This window comes from Molothrus ater, chromosome 1 (genome assembly GCF_012460135.2).
Source record: "Molothrus ater isolate BHLD 08-10-18 breed brown headed cowbird chromosome 1, BPBGC_Mater_1.1, whole genome shotgun sequence".
Classification (NCBI taxonomy): domain Eukaryota; kingdom Metazoa; phylum Chordata; class Aves; order Passeriformes; family Icteridae; genus Molothrus; species Molothrus ater.
In genome coordinates this window covers 64,548,490-64,564,456 of record NC_050478.2, presented here as the reverse complement: position 1 = coordinate 64,564,456, position 15,967 = coordinate 64,548,490, and the positions used below count along the sequence as shown (strand labels likewise).

General features: G+C 42.1%; 1 protein-coding gene across 1 annotated transcript in view; it reads left to right on the top strand.

Moving 5' to 3' along the window:
* ATXN1 (ataxin 1) overlaps window positions 1-15,967 on the top strand; it is a 371,937-nt gene that overhangs the window by 13,119 nt on the left and 342,851 nt on the right. The window contains exons 3-4 of the mRNA XM_054514234.1: window positions 866-1,017; window positions 15,802-15,899. The gene's annotated coding sequence lies outside the window, so the exon portion shown is untranslated. The remainder of the gene's footprint in view (window positions 1-865; window positions 1,018-15,801; window positions 15,900-15,967) is intronic.

Here is a 15,967-nt window from a genome sequence, read left to right as displayed (position 1 = left end):
TACAATTGCCTAAAAGGGAATTTTTCTGTAAGTCTGCAAGCTGAGTATGCAGTATGTGTAATCTCCTATAGTTCAGGTTCCTTCAAGAGGAAATGCTCTTGAAAGCTTCATCATACTCAGGTGCCAAAAGTCCTGCAGCTACTCTTCATTGTTGGCTTAGAAGATGAATTCCACATCCTTTGACTCTGTATTCTCACATGTTAATTCTGCCTTTTCATGCAATCACAGTCAGTTTGTGTGAGAAAGAAGAAAAGGTTAAAAATTTACAATTCCTGCTGCTTTTCATAGGTTTTATCCCCTCCTGTAAAGCATGACATATGCAACTGGTTCTCTCCCCATTTGGCACAACAGAGGGCATTAGAATGTGGTCCAGAGTGATAGGATTGCAAGGGACAGCTGAATCTGGAGAAACAGAAAGGGAGAATTCCAGAAGCAGCTTAAAAATTACACTGACATAAAGTGCCATCTGCAAAGACAAATAATCAGAAAACTGGTTGACACCTCTGACATCATCTTTATCCATACTACTTCCACGTATTTTCAGAACATAGTTTATATCAGATATTTGACACCTTTCTAACCTTCTGCACTCAGACTTTCCTAAAATATGCAAATTTGCATTGCAAATCTGTTTTTGTCAGAATCCAGGTGGCATCTTTGCAAAAAAAGTCAGGTTTGGGTTTTAGTTTTTAATGCTCCTCAGCCTCCCTGGGGTGCCAGTCGCACTTCCTCCCGCCAGAAATGATATGGTATTTGCAACTTTTTTAGACTTATGAAGAGTCAGACTCCAGGTCACTCAGACTACATACAAAGAGAGGACAAGATGTTCAGAATTCACTCTTTCACCTGCTCTGTGAATCCACAGGAAACAGTCAAGACATCCTGAGACTGTAACTGAAGGCATCCCATGGCAACACCTGATCTGCAAATGCCCCTCTTGAAGCTGTGCTGCTGGACAGGAGAAAGGTCTCTTCCTGTGACGTTTATTTTGGAATATTCATCAGCTAAGGAGGCCTGGTATCTACTTTCCTTACTTACCATGTGTGTTTGTGGGCAGCTTGCCCTCCATTTTACCCTGCTGAAGTATTCTGGGATGTGCTACTGTAGTTCTCTGCCATGGAGTGGCTTTTCAGGGAGGAACAGCGGTCTTCCCAGAGCTGGGATTAAGGCTAGCAAAGAGGGCCAAAGCTTGCTGTGTCATGGTCCTTGTGTCTCATGGGACCAAGGGTAACAGTGTCTCCCTCAGCAGTAGGTTTCCTGGGATAATTACGTGATAATGGTGAGCTTTTCTGTTCAGCAGTCCTCACTGTAGTTTCCTCTCAGTACAGTTGCATTGAACTTAGTGGGAGATTGTTCAAATAAATAAGAAGTGTCTCAGATTTTAACCCAGTAAGTTCCTGTCTTAGAGCAGCAGTGTCATGACTAAGAGATTATTTGTTCTGGTGCTGTATTTAGTAGAGGTTTGTAACTTTTACATATCAAACCCATGCAATTAGTGGGGAAAGGAAAAGCCCTCTTCTATGCATCTCACAACACCTCTGGGTGAGGAAGGGCCATTTTGTGTCAGAAGCTGAAACAGGCAAAATCCAGTAAAGGAGTCAGGGACCGGCATTCCTGTGCCTTGGCAAAACCAGAAAAGGAGATGGGGGAGAACCCTCAGAGGAGGATCAGACAAGTACAGAAGGATTAGTCTGTGATATACTGTACAAGGTAACCAGAGCTGAGCCTGGCAACAGGCAGCCCCCAAAGCACGGCTCCAATGCTCTGTGTGCAAGGGGCTGTTGTCCATCAGCTCCAGCATGACCCTGCACGGGCTGTTATCACAGCTGTTGGAAACTGTTATGTCAGTGTACCCTTTCAGTCTCTTCAGGAATAGAAGAAGCGGTGCTCTTTTGGATTTTTTAATGCCCTGCTTAGTCTGGATCACAAGTTAGTGAGACATTGATAATTTTAACCCTGTACTATAGAGGCCTATTTATTTGTATTCCTGGGGTGAGCTTTTTGTTTCTGGCAAACACTTCCAGAGCAAGTTTATGCAGAAAAGAACTGGAATAATTTATCTTTCCTAATACCTTTATCTTTTTCTGCTAAACATTGCCATGTTATCACCACATTTTTTTAAAATAATCTTCTTCTGTAGGAAGTTTCCTTTTGGCACTGTGTCATTTTTTCCCCAATAATTTTGTAAGGCACAGTGTCAGTTTGGGTTTTACTTTCATTAAAAATGCACTACAATTTGTGCTCTCAACTTTCACAAATACACCGTAATGCCAATTTTACAATTGAGTTCCCTGCTTTTCTAGCCCTGCTGCTGTTTGATTTTCAGAGAGAAATGGAGAAGCTAAATATTTATACAAGGGAAACTGTATTTGCATAATCAATAAATGGAAAAAGCAGAGAAATAATTCCACCTCTGCTCTTTAAGTTTCAGTAATGCTGCATGTAAGCTGTTTCAAAGAGAAGTTGTACCCCTGTCCCAGCTGCAGCAGACATCCCTTTAACTGCTTGTACTCCTTTTAGACTCCTTTGCATAAAAGAAAAACTCCCATTGTCTCTCAGAAATTCAATATAATATGGAAACTAGATAGGTTGGGTTGGTTTTTTTTTAAATAAATGTCTTCTGCCCAACTTTAGTATGGCAAGGAAATTTGATTATCACTTGCTGACAGGTATGCAGGTCATGTCAAGTGTTTCTGACATGTCTATTTTAAGTTAAGCTACAATTTGTATTTTGATTATGACAGAGTAAAAATACTTGGACAACAGATAGTCTTTGCCTGTGAATGAAAATTGGAACATGCAAGTTGTGGTCAGACAGCCTTCTGTTAGGGAGATGAGGCTTTGATTGGGTCACTGCCCAGAGGTGCTAATTAAAAATAAAGAAAGAAACAAAACTCCACATCACCCTCACTCTCTTTGAAACAAAAACATCAGAGCAACACAGGAGAAGTAACATGAAATGACTTGTGAAAGGCAACTAGAGATTTTTCTGCTCGCCCATTTTGGGAAAGTGATGAAGTATCCATCTTCTGCTTAACTGTCTGTTTTATTCCACAAGCCTGCATTTCTGCAGCATTGCAGGATGTTTTAAGAGTGAAATACCCTGTGGGTCCTGGCTCCTTTGGCTCTCATCAGTGAGTAAGTCAGCCACAGTCAGCAGCTGGCACCCAGAAGGAAGCTGGTGTGAGGTCAGGAGCTGGAGTCCTAGCTGGCTTGCCAGCGTACTGGAATCAGTCACCCCCTTCATTCCTTTGAGACTCAGCAGCAACAGGATCACTGCACAGCCCTCTGCCAGTCCCCAGCTCTGAAACTGGGGGTTGTGTCTCGGTGTGGGGTCTGTAATGTTAGGAGCAAAATGGAGAGCCCAGTTAGAGGCCATTTATCTATGCCAGTATTAGGAGACACGGGCTCAGAAGAAGTGGAGTCCCAATTTGGCTAACAAGGGCACTAGACTTGAGACTAGTCCTCAATAGAACAAACTTCAAGTGTTGCTTTCCAAGCAGTTGTCATGTAAAGTCTGGAAGCAAGGAGTGTGTTGGTCAGTATTCAGTTCTCTCTTTTTGGAAGCAGACTGGTTCTTGGAAGAAAAAAGTTGTCAGAGGATAAGAAGAGGGGGATGCTGAAATTTTGCTGGATTCAGTGTCTGTTTGGTCTTTATCCAGCTCTGAGCTCAAAGGCAACACTTGTGATAATGCATTTTCTTCACCATAGAGACAAATGCACCTCCTGAGGGAAAAAACAGTTGCTTTGACATTTCAGGCTGGGAAACCTGTCCTTGACACATGCACAGGCCCTGATACATGGTGTCTTGGCTTTGCATGCTTACGGCTGTCTGGGAGGTTGGCACCGTCCCTGTTCAAAGGCAGTGGCATGCCAGCACTGCAGTGGTGAGGTCCCCAGCAGAGATGTTTGCGCTGGGAGGGCAGCAGAGCATGGCGAATGCCATCTCTGTCATAGGAGAGGATGTTCTCTGCATTAGCTGTGGCATCATGCACTTGCTCACCCGTGGTAACGTATTTATGTCAGCAAAATCCCCAATGAAACAGGGGAGAAAAGAAACGGAGCTTATGTTATGTTGTGGCTGCCAGCAGTCACAAACTGCACTGTGGCAGGAAGCTGAGTGTAAGAATCAACTGTTTTGAGACTTCTTCTAGGAGCTGCAGTCTTGATTTGCAAAGCTGCCAAAGACCCGCAGTGCTTATGCTTTCAGCTGGATGGGGGAGTCGTTCTGGAAATCTGTCCAAGGGATTTAAAACCAAGCCCCTGGCTAGTAACAGCACGGCATGACTAAATATTGGTGTCTAAAGGAACAGATAGCACAGAAAAATGACTGGGCACAGAGGCGACCATGCTGGAACATAAATCATTAATATGAGAGATAAGGTGAAGGAGAATATTGGTATTCTACAGTATTACCCCAGTGGTTCTGCAGCCATAGTCATCATTTCATAGCACTGGCTGGCCAAGACTGTGTAAAAACTCAACCCAAACAAATGTACTCTTGGCTTTAGTGATGAGGCTCTGATAGTTTTGCAGAGTTCAATACAGCCAGCTTTACTGCCTGTCTGTGCTTCTTCACCACGATAATTCTCCTTCAGCAGAGTAAGTGCTTACTGACTATCTGATTATAGAGCTGAGGTTATGGGCTCATAAAACCAGAGGACACTAAGAGATGATCTCTACATGTGACAGCAAGATGCACAATCACATCCAAACACAAACTATGCCATTAGTATTACTTACTTTTAAAGCACCATTATCCCTGCATTGTTCTCTCTCATTAACAATTAGTCATGCAGACCCTTGAGAACTTTAATATGATATCCCTACCAGCTCATCAGGCAAATCTCACACGGTTGTGATGTTCCATGCAAGATTTATAAGACGGAACTGGCTGGATGTGAATGTGGGAGTAACGGTCCATAAGCAAATGTGACATAAAAAGAAGTCAGCCAGGAATGCTGCCTACTGAACTCAGAAAGCCTAGCTGTAGTGGGAGTGCTGTTATTTCAAAATGGCTTTCATGTTTTGGGGTGGAAGGGAGTCATTTTGTCATACGAGAAGAAGCAACTGCATAATGTCCATGGTATTTACACACTGGTCAATGAAAGTCAGCCCTTGCTTTTGAAATCGTGTAGCTGTATGCATTTTCTATTTGAATGCTGTGTTAGGAGAGCCTGTGCTCCTCCACTCCCTCCCCCTTCTTTCCCTTCTTTTCAGCAAAAAGAGACCTCACCAACAAAGAGAAAATAGATTGAAAGCTCCTGCATCCAGGCTCTTTCAAGCAAAGCTTGAGAGAGACTTTGGCACATAATGTCTTTAACATTATGTTCACTGCCCTTAGAAAGCAATAACCCAATACATTCTGCTGGCAGTTAGCAAGTGCAGTGATTTCAACACAGATGAGAGAAGAGAGGACAAAGAAAGAATATGCTTAGAGCATCCCTTTCACTATGAACCTAGGGGCCAGCTGGAGTGTTTACAAAGCTCTAAGGCCAGCCAGCAGGGAGTTGCAATAATCTAATTTTAATTATGTGACAAAAGCATGAAGAATCATTTCAAGGGCTAACAGAGGAAAATAGTTGCAGCCTGCCAATATTCCTTAGATGGTAAAAGAAGACAAGTTAGCTCACAGAATTTAGTTGTTTCTCAAAAGACTAAATGGGATCTATCACAACTCCCAGCCTGCTGTTGTTAGAGAACAAACTGGTTGCCAGAAAAAGGCTTTAGATGTCAAAGAAAGTTCCCAAGAGGCATCCAGGAAAAACAGCAATACCTACGCTCCTCTTATTAAATAAAAGATATACTCTCCCAGCAAGCAAGCCAAGTCCCATCATCATGTGACACTGGCTGATATGAAATGCTGTGTATACAAATATACGTATATTATATATATATGTACACTGGGTATAAATTGATAGATCTTTAATCCGAGATCTCCAGGACCACACCAATAAAACAGCTGTTTTTGCTGTTCCAAGCAAAGCACAGAAAGGGAAGGAAAGGGAAAGGGAAGGGGGAAGGGGCAACAGGCAAGGGGGAGAGGGCAAGGCCCAAGTCTTCCTGCTTTGCACACATCCCAGCTTTTTGGCAGAAAAGGAGTGCTGTGTCCTGACAATAACAGAACAGAGAGTTCACAGCAATGAGCCAAATAATTCTGACTCCACTGCACAGAGGGTCGCAGTGACAGTGTAGGGAAAACAGTGACATTTCATGCTACCAGAAGATGAATCCATAGGTAGTTATTGTAGGATTTTCTTTCTGGATGAAGACTGAATCCAAACACTGAATACAAGACTATCCTTAATTTTATTTTTCAGTAATACTATATGCTCTCTTCATTCTCTTTAATTTGCTGTTGCATAGGGATTTCATGCTTTGATTTTATTATTGCTTGAGACATCTAGTAGTGAGCAAAACTTCAGTCTTTTGCAAAGGAGTTGCTGGAAATGCTGTATTTTCAAGCAATTCACATTCAATAATTTAACAGTCACTGGGGCTTCATGGAAACTTTCACATAATGGCATAGCTTGTTTCAGGGCTTAGTGATACGCTTGAGCTGTTCCCCTTGCCACAGCATCACTTTGATGACAATGCTACATAGGATGCCAAAAAGTGCAGGTAGCCTGGTTTTGCTCCTACACTTCATTATTCCATTAAGTGGAATAGCATGCTGCTGAATAAGTGCGTGGCTTTCAAGTTCAAGAAATGTTTATAAATGGTAAAAATTTAGTTAAAGTACTTTATCATAGTTCAGACCAACTGTCATTTGAAATAGGAAATTGCATACCGCAATAATTTGTATATTTTAGGCAAATGCAGAGTATGTTGTGTGTACTCACTGTTTTAGCATAGTTCTGTTTACATCTGGGTCTACAGTTTTGCAGAGACAGTATGTGGTAGAAAGAGGATTTCTCTCCTGTACAGCCAACAGAAGAGCAAGTGAAAGTGATGTAATATTTATTGTGCATGTCTTCAAAATCAGTGTGGTTCTCTCCATAGAATCAATTAGGTCTCTCTGCAGAGTGACTTTTGTAATGAAGGCCTCTACACAAATATAAATGATGACTAATAAGGCTTTATCATTATTAATAAAGTAACAAATGAAACTTTTCTCTGTTATCACCCTATACTCTTTTCTTCTTTAAAATGGTCTCAGTGATAATCATTACTAAATTGAACTTCAGAGTGATTATTTACAGCAATACTGCCAGCGGATATTGCCATGTGCAGATTACTTTTCCCCATTAGGTGACAGTGATGTTTTTGTTCTTAATTAATATTGTCATTCATATTTGCATAAACTGAGGTCTTTTTTCTGTCAATTTAGCCACTGTCGCTTGGGTTTTCCTTCCAACATCAAGTGCTTTTGGCTCAGGTTAATACTGTCATTTTGCATTTCTCTGGAGTAGGGTTTTAAGGTGTAATTTAGCATTCCTTTGCTTATTTTAAACCTTTCCCAGGCCCAGGTTTTATTGCTGACATCTTGCATAGACTGTGAAAATAAGGGTGCTGTCAGGTGTTGACACGTTCTGCCATCACACCTTGAATCAGGAGCAGCTTCAGGCACAGATAAAAGAGGCAATTTCCTGTCTCCAGTGGTCCATCCTCCTCAGTGACTGCCTGTGGTACCTGTGCTGGGGGAGATGACAATGAGGTGTTGGAGCACTCTTTGCTGTCTGGGATCCATTTTTGTTACCAGTGACTGAAAGGGAGCAAGGTGAGCAAAGCAATAATTACTGTTTGTGTGGGCTGGGCTCTCCCTTGCAGAGAAAGTTCCTGATGCCTCTCTCTTGAGGTGCTACTGGGGCTATTGAGAGATGTAGCATGATGCTACATCAGGTCTTAAAATGTAAAATAAATTGGTGTTGCAGCTAAACAACAACCATTAGCCTGTCAATGCTTGAATTCAGCTAAATGCCAGGTTTACATGAGTAAAAGAAACTTATTTTTCAGTCCTTCTAACCAAGCTGTAAACTGTTCCCACCTCCTTGGAGCATATCCTAGCCATAAAGTCAGATGGATGAATTCTGGGCAAACCATTGGATTCATTTAGGAAGCACGTTAGAAAAGGGAAGAGTGAGGGGAAAAAATTAAGAGAAGAATTTAGGGTTGTCATCAGCTTTCTGGTGATATAAATGTTTGTATAAAGGTTTATGACTAACTGCTGACATGAATAATTCTTCAAATAGCTCTCACGCAAACATTAAATACTCTACTGTTATTTTCTTAGTAATCTGGTGAGGGACATCTGCACTTTTTGGAAAACTGAAGTGATTTGCTATGAAACTGGCAAACTAGGGCAGGTTTTGATAAACAATCCAGAGGGCAAAAAACCAAGGAAGGGTAAGACCTTAAAACAATTGTTATTTTCAAAACAATCCTCTTTTTCATTTTAGAAGTGACCCTCTTTCATTTTTACAATTAATTTTCAAATGTAGCAATAACTCCATATGCAACCCACAGGATTTTTTATTCTCTTATTTGAGAGAGCCTGAAGTGAAAAGTCCATTATTCAATCAGTTCCAAAGGGTGTGAGTTTCAGAAGCCAGAAGAGGTTTCTGAGATGGGAGAGCAGGGCAGAGTGGAGGCAGTGATAAGCTCAGCACTAGCTGTTGCTTGACATGACAAAGATGGTTTTTGTCAAGGAAAGAGGTGAAAATATTCCCTCCCCTTTTCTGTTTCTTGTACTTTAAAGAAAGCTGAAGTCCACACTGGCATTCCAAAATGCATAAAAGCTATTCATTTCAGCATTCCCCTTTCCCTCCAAGTTACCTTAAGAATCATGAGGCTGTTTCCTAACAATATGCCTTTTCCTCTCCAACAAGATAACTTTTTCTTCAACTGGGAAAATGCCTGAAACCCAGACCAGATGCCTTGTGAAAATTTCTCCCCCTTCATATACATTTTGAGTTTTCTAATGTTAGGAACACCCTATATTGGGAATCTTCAAACACCAAGGAAGACCAGAGTCTTTGTCTCTCAACTATGAAAAAGCTGTGATATTTTTGTAAGGCAGACAAGGCAAAATGCACAATCCATAATTAAAAAGGAAGGTCTGGTTTTGATTTTCCTGACTGATGTCCTCAGCAGTCAAATGATAAGTGGGATACTGTGGACTTACAGATCCTTAGTGAAAATCTTCAAAAAGGATGCATATTAGTCAAAACTGTTAGACAAAGAAGAATGTACAAACGTCTAAGAATACATCCTGGAATGTGGCCACCAGTTACACATCAGTGTTAATTGCCCTGAATCCAAAGAGTCCTGTGGACTAATGGTTCAGCCCTACCCAAGGCACACTTGTCTTCACAAACTACTGACCTGGCATCAGCTTGTCTGCTCAGGTTCCAAGAGGGCTATCTGGTAACTTCATGGATTGAATAAAAGAGAGAGTCCAGAAGTTTACCCACTGCTCCATCTAGTGCTTGTTTTCAGTATCCTATAGGATCATGGAATATCTTTTTTTTTTGAAGGCTGATATGGATATACCTAGGAGCAGCTTAGTTGCTGGAGAGCACTTGTAGCCCACTGACTTCCTAGCTTATGAGGGCTATCCATCAGAAAGTTTTCTTTTTTTTCTATTTTTTTTTTTTCCTTTTTGCCTGTCAGCCACCAAGTGCTCACAAAGAGTGTTTGAACTGCCGTTGCAAAGCAGTGATCTTTCAGGAACTCTTAAGGGAAAAGGAATATGGTAAAGCATGAGACTTATCAATTGCTAGAGCTGGTGATAAAAACACAGTATTTGTGACAAGCAGATTGGGTACAGGTTAATGAGTTTCATATTTCACATGGCTGTTTATTAACTAAAGTAGCTCGTTTCTACCAGGTAAGTATTCAATAGTGGGATAATTGTAAGTATTTTGGTAGTATCAGTCAAAGGCACATTTTATTGAGGATAGAGGAAGGAATAGTACACTGGGCAGAAATGTGAGGAAAACAGTTTCAGACAGGTTGTGCCTACTCTAGTAATTGAAAGTGTCAAGGAAGATTTCTGAGAATAAACAAACTTGTAATGAGTTCAAATGTCAGAACAACCTCTGGCAGTTGTTACATTGGCCAGCTAGCACTGTCCCAACAGCTCCCAGGCACAGTTCAGAGGATACTCTGGATCAAGGACCATTTAATAGGATATATATTGGCATCCCATGCCACTTGACCCCAGGCATGTTTAATTTCCCACTGTAGAGGAAGTCACAGTGTTTTACTGAGGATCATGATCCATTGCAATCCCAGGCTGAGAGCTTTGGCTCAGTAATTCCAACTCTAATAGCTCATGTTTTTAGCTCTAGTCATCCAGGGAGTGTTACAGGAAACGTAAGGGCTCTCACAACTAAATAAGAGTACCACTTCAGAAGGAAGTTTTTAGTGCCAGCAGGACTTTCGGCAGCAGGGTCTTACTTTTGATTTTGAAGTGTGACTCATGTCTAAACAGCTCTCAGAGATGCCATCACCAATAACCATTACCTTTCATATCACTAGCTGGCTTTAATATCTTCCAGAATATAAAGAGAATGAAAATAATTGAAGCAGACATACCAGCATACTGTAGTGGCCAGTCACTACATATTGCCACAGCACACTAAATGCTCTCATGTGGAGGAGAGAAAATTTTCCCAGTGCTGTCTTTGCAAATATTTTTCTGAATTTGTTTATGTTTACCTTATTCATTTTCTTTCCCCACTTTCCTCCAAAGCCAAACAATTCTTATGCTAAAACTGCCAGGGAGAAAGAACAGATCTAGCACCTGCCAGAGATGTTCAAATATTAAAAATAAAAGATGGCCTGTTAAACACAAAACACAGAAGGAACAAGAGAAAACTGAATTTAATGGGAGTGGAAAAGTGATGATAGTGAGCAAGTTTATTCTGCTATGTATATATCAGTCAGGTCTCTATTTCAGAACAAATCACTCCACAGAATTAAATCCCAGGCAATGGAGTAGCTGTGAGCGAGGGCACACAGGGGTCACACACTTGGGTAGGACATTCTATCTTGTCTTTGTCCTCACCCCCTCACCCTCTGTGAGATAGTGTCAATCAGCTGGAAACACATCTCCAGAGCTGGCTGCTCCATGGTAAGGAGAGATTGTGACCAGAGCTTATGGATGGTATCTTTGCAGGAGAGCTCCCTTAATATATATCCCTGACAAGATCTCTTTATCCTGTGCCTTCCTAATCTGCAAGTCAGCAGGAAAAGAGAGGGAATTCACTGTGCTAAATTGAGTTCCTGCTGTGTGTGATTGATACTGGCTTTACTTTGTAAAGTTACCTCTTTGTTTTATCAAAACTTCGTGTTTTCTTTTGCTTTGCTTTGTTTTTCAAAAGGAGGAGGGAAATAATTTTGTTACTGCCATTCTGGGAGGGACTTTTCTATCCTAAAGCATCCTGGTCCAGACCTCCCTCCTCATTAATCCTGCCCTTTCCCTATGCCCACTGCTCCCAAACCTTCCCTGCACATTTAAACGTAGGAATCTTACACCAATTGGGATATTTTCAGTAGTTGCTTCTACAGTCACTGAAGTCTCTTTTCAGTGCTTGTTGACTATGTGCTGAGAAAACATGGTTTCTCTTGATATGCTGCCTGAAATAAGAACTTCTGGCTCCTCAAAGGAAACCAGCACTTCTGACAGAAATTGAAAAGAGGACGAGTTGTTTTGAAATGTAAAGGTAACATTGAAAAACAAAGGGAGGTTGAAGGCTCCTTTTTTTTTTTTGAAGATTCTTTTTTTTTTTTTCATTTACAATCCTTCTGTATCCTTGTTACTACAGTCTGTAATTAAATTTAAAGTTCTGTATATATAGGGAGTAATGACATTATTTACTGACCCTTTCTGGCATTAAGCTTCTTGAACTCATGCCAAAGCATTGCATTGTGCAGCACAATTGTACTCCCACCATTCAGTATTTTGGCTTGGTCTGAAGCGCGCTGACAGAGACAGGCAGTTAATGCAAAGCTCTAAGGAACAAATTTAGTTTCATCATTCTGGATAATATTAAAAGTGAGAACAGAGTAATTTAGGAAACAGTGTGGCTTCACAAGAGAGAGCTCCCAAGAGCTGCTGCAGCACACTGTCTCAGCACTACTGTTTATAAAACAGAGACTTATGCAACATAAAACCATTTGGATGTTGAGTTCAAATGCCTCAAAACTGGAGACATCTCAGTTCCTGCCAGCTACTCCTGTCTATCGAATATTAGGGGCTTATTTGAGAATGTGGTCTAGGTGTGTATTTTTTGTCTCCCCGAGGACGTAGGGCATAGTGGTCAATTGTGTCTTGCTTTTTGTGAGAAAAAAATTTGTCCCAGCTGTTCAGACATTGTTTTGAAATCGGAGGGTTTTGGTGGTTCAGCAGCAATGGCTGGTATTTTAAATGGAACATTCTTGTTCAGCGTATAAAGAACTGCAGTGCACCAAGGACAGGAAAAAGCCTAGTGGCTCCTCTGCATGCTGGAGAGAAGGCAAACTGGGTCATAAGGAACAGTATCAGAGGAATAGAGGAACAAAATGAGGAAGGGAAGAGACTAAATCAGTATGAGGGGAGAAGAAACACAGACTCATGAAGGGAGGAGCTCTGACCATGCCCCACAGGGACCTCCAGCAGCACTCACACCGGAATGAGCTCTATGGACCAACACGAGTGTCAGCCTCAGGCAAAGGAGCCTGGCTCTGGGAGCTCCAACCCGCACAGGGTCCTGCCTACTGCCTTTCCTTCAGGCAGATGTAACCCCACAAAAAAAATCAAACCTGCTCCCTGATCCACTGATTATTTTGAGTATTTCTTTCCCTTCCTTTGAACTTTTAATTTCAGCATCACACAGAACATTTCCCTTCAATAGAGGTGACTCTTGTAGGAAAAATCTCTGAGGAGTATGGCTGGCATTGCTTCCTGTGGCAGAGTTGCCTGTGGAGTAAGAGAAAAAGCAAACTGATAGTACATACATAATTTTACTTCCCTTGAACTTGTCTTTCTGTATTCTTGGAACTCTATTTTTTCTCCCGTTTTTCTTCCTGGTGACAGCGTGAACGAAGTTATTCCCATCTTTCTTGTAGCTGGGTATCTTAGGAAACTGACTTAAAAGGGATGGCGGCATAAATACAGCATGCACGGAATATTCTCCCTTCCTGTTCAGAAGCTCAGGGGGAAAAAAAAAAAAAGCCGCAGGAATAAACAGCTGACCGCCCCGGTGGAAGTGCTGGGGCGGGAGCGGCGGCGCCGGGACAGAGTTCCGCGGGGCAGGGTGACCCCTGCCGGGGGCGCTTTGTGCTGGAATTCCTGGGAAAATCCCAGCGCAGGAGCAGCGAGCTGCGCTCAAGCCTGTGTGCTCAGAGGAGCCTGATTACGTGTTACAGCATCGTGCACCGACCATTTCTTCATCATGCAAGCAGGGGGCTCAGGGACTGCGGGCTAGTCCCCAAACAGCAGGGGTAGGAATCCTCTGGCCTGCACCAGTGATGCTGATGCACTCAAACATCTGCAGCTCCGCCTCTGTTCATCTGGTTGCTCTGCCAGTTCGAGTCCAGTCTCAGAAAGCTGGCTGCCCTCTGGTAAAGATCAAGGGAATAAATTCAGGCAAATTACTCCAATGGAAACAGGTCTGTGATGGTTATGTCTGAGGAGAGCAAGCCCTGGCTGGGCTGACCTCCAGAGATGCTTCTCCTCAAGTCACCCTTGCCTAGACTTGTGTGTCTCCCTCCATGCATGGCTAGCAGAGAGAGATTGCCACTGACAAGGAAACCAGTGCTCTCCTCCACAGTTGCCATGGAGTTGTGGGCTTCTGTTGCTTTGCTGGTGCCTTTTCAACCTGTCAAGGGACAGGGAGCAGTGCAAATGTGACTGTGACACAAGTCTGTGGAGCTTAGTCGTAGGAGCTGTTGAACTGTGCCCCGAGGGTTTTGGTAAGAGACCCAGCAGTCAAACAGGAGGAGATCTAATACTTGAAGGCATTTTAAAAGCAGACACCTGGCACCTATTTGCTGTCCTGTTTTTTTTTGTTCAGTTAGCCATGGCGAGGAGCCCTGCAGTTGTCAGCTACATCTCAGTGTAATTTTATACACAGGAATATTCACAATGTACTGTTCACTTAAACTAAGTCAAAACAGCAAGCTGTTTCTTTGCTAAGAAATGTAACTTAGCTCTCCCTGCTTAGCTATTCTCTTAAGCATCAAGAGACAAAGTCCAACATCCACTGAAAGTAATGGAAAGACATGGATGGTTTTCAGTGGGAGTTAGATCAGTGTTCAGTTAAATACACAATTCAATAAGGCAGGCTTTAACTGCTTCTCTTATTAATAACACAGAAATTAGTTTACTCAACAGAGACATTTGGTCTTTATTTTAAAATTATTTCTAAATCCAGAAAATATTTAAACTGTGTGCCCAGCCAAGAGTTTGTATCTTCTATTGCAGGAAGAGGCTCAGAAGCTTATTGTGTTAAAAAGCATGAAATTTTGGATTTCAGCAGATCCTCCTAATAAAGGCAATTATTAAAGTTGTTGTGAAGTTTGTAAAAGGAGAAATCCATGTGAGGTTTTTTCCTGAAGTTGCCTTCCACACAGTGCTCAGCCTCTTCCAAAAAGCATCCTAGAAAGACTCAGAATGTTACTGGTCTAACATGGTCAGACAACACAACAACCCCTTCACAAAGCATGTACCAGGCTACCTACCTTAAACATGCACCCTGCCCCAATAGATGCAGGTGGAAAAGTTACCTGCTCTGGGTTAAGTCCTTGGATGTGCACAGGATGAAGAATTGAGTGTTTCACTTCTGAAACAGATTTGTGCCCTCCCCAAGTGAAGCTGACAAGCTAGACAGCATCACTTCTCAGCCCACCAGTTGAACTACACCATGTCCCAGCTTCATCTTAAGTTTTTGATTCTAGGAAGTTTATCTGAGGTAGCCTGCTACTAGTCCTACACTTCTTGTCGCTTTTTCCAAGGTATCTTTGCTGCAGAGTTGATTTGAGAGATTAACAATCACGTGTGACACACAGATGAGCCAGACGGATCCACATGAGTGGTCCTGCTACAAAAAGGCACTTTCACTGATGCTGTGCTTTTCTCTCTGTATCATCAGGGGTTTATGGGGTTTTGTGCTTCAGGGAGTTAAAATTCTTGCCCAGGAAATAATGGAAGAAATGGCAGTGGCTGCAAAGAGATGATCATTTGCCCTTCTGAAAACATGACAAGGCACTGGGAGACTATTAGCACTTGAGTAACTTCATTGCCAGTGGAACAGTCTGTATAGATGTGTGTATATGCATACAACAGCTTTTATTCCATACCTGGCCAGATAACCTTAGCTAAATGTACCTAAGAAACAAAATTCAAGGAACAGCTTGGGTTAACTGTGTGGAGAGAATGTATCCTCAGGTCTCTTATTTCTCCTATTTGTCAGGTTGTTGGAAAATTTTGAACCAGCTGAATAAAGTTTCTCTATTTTCTAAGGGTTTTTTTTCTCATTTTCCTGTTTCTTCATTGTTCTTTCCAGGCAACACAGGGTGATTTTCAGGTTTTCTTCTCTATTGCTAATACAATTTTTTTGCAAAACATGCCAACTGGACCAGGCCTGGAGGTGGGCTGAAAAAGTAGGCTCTATCTAATGGACTGCCTTTCTCAGCTTCTCAGGTGGGATCCCAGCTGCTTAGGAAACGAGATGATCTCTTGCTCCTCCCCTTAGTGATTTAGTACAAGTCTGTCAAGAGAGGAGAAAGCAGGAAAGCTTTTTTTATTCCTGAGTGTGCTAGGAGAACTGCCACAAAGCTGTAAAAATCGGGGCTATCTTTTAATCTGTTCTGCAGTGCTTGCCTGTGATTTGAGGGAAGAGTGGTCCTGTGCTGCAGCTGGATTTCCTTGGCTGGGAAAGTGGAAAGGAAGAATGTGTCACCTGTAGCTGAAGGTAAGAAAGTAAAAAGCCAGGCTGGAAGCAGAGATGAGCATGGTGTGAGATTGGTGAGGAAGGGAGGT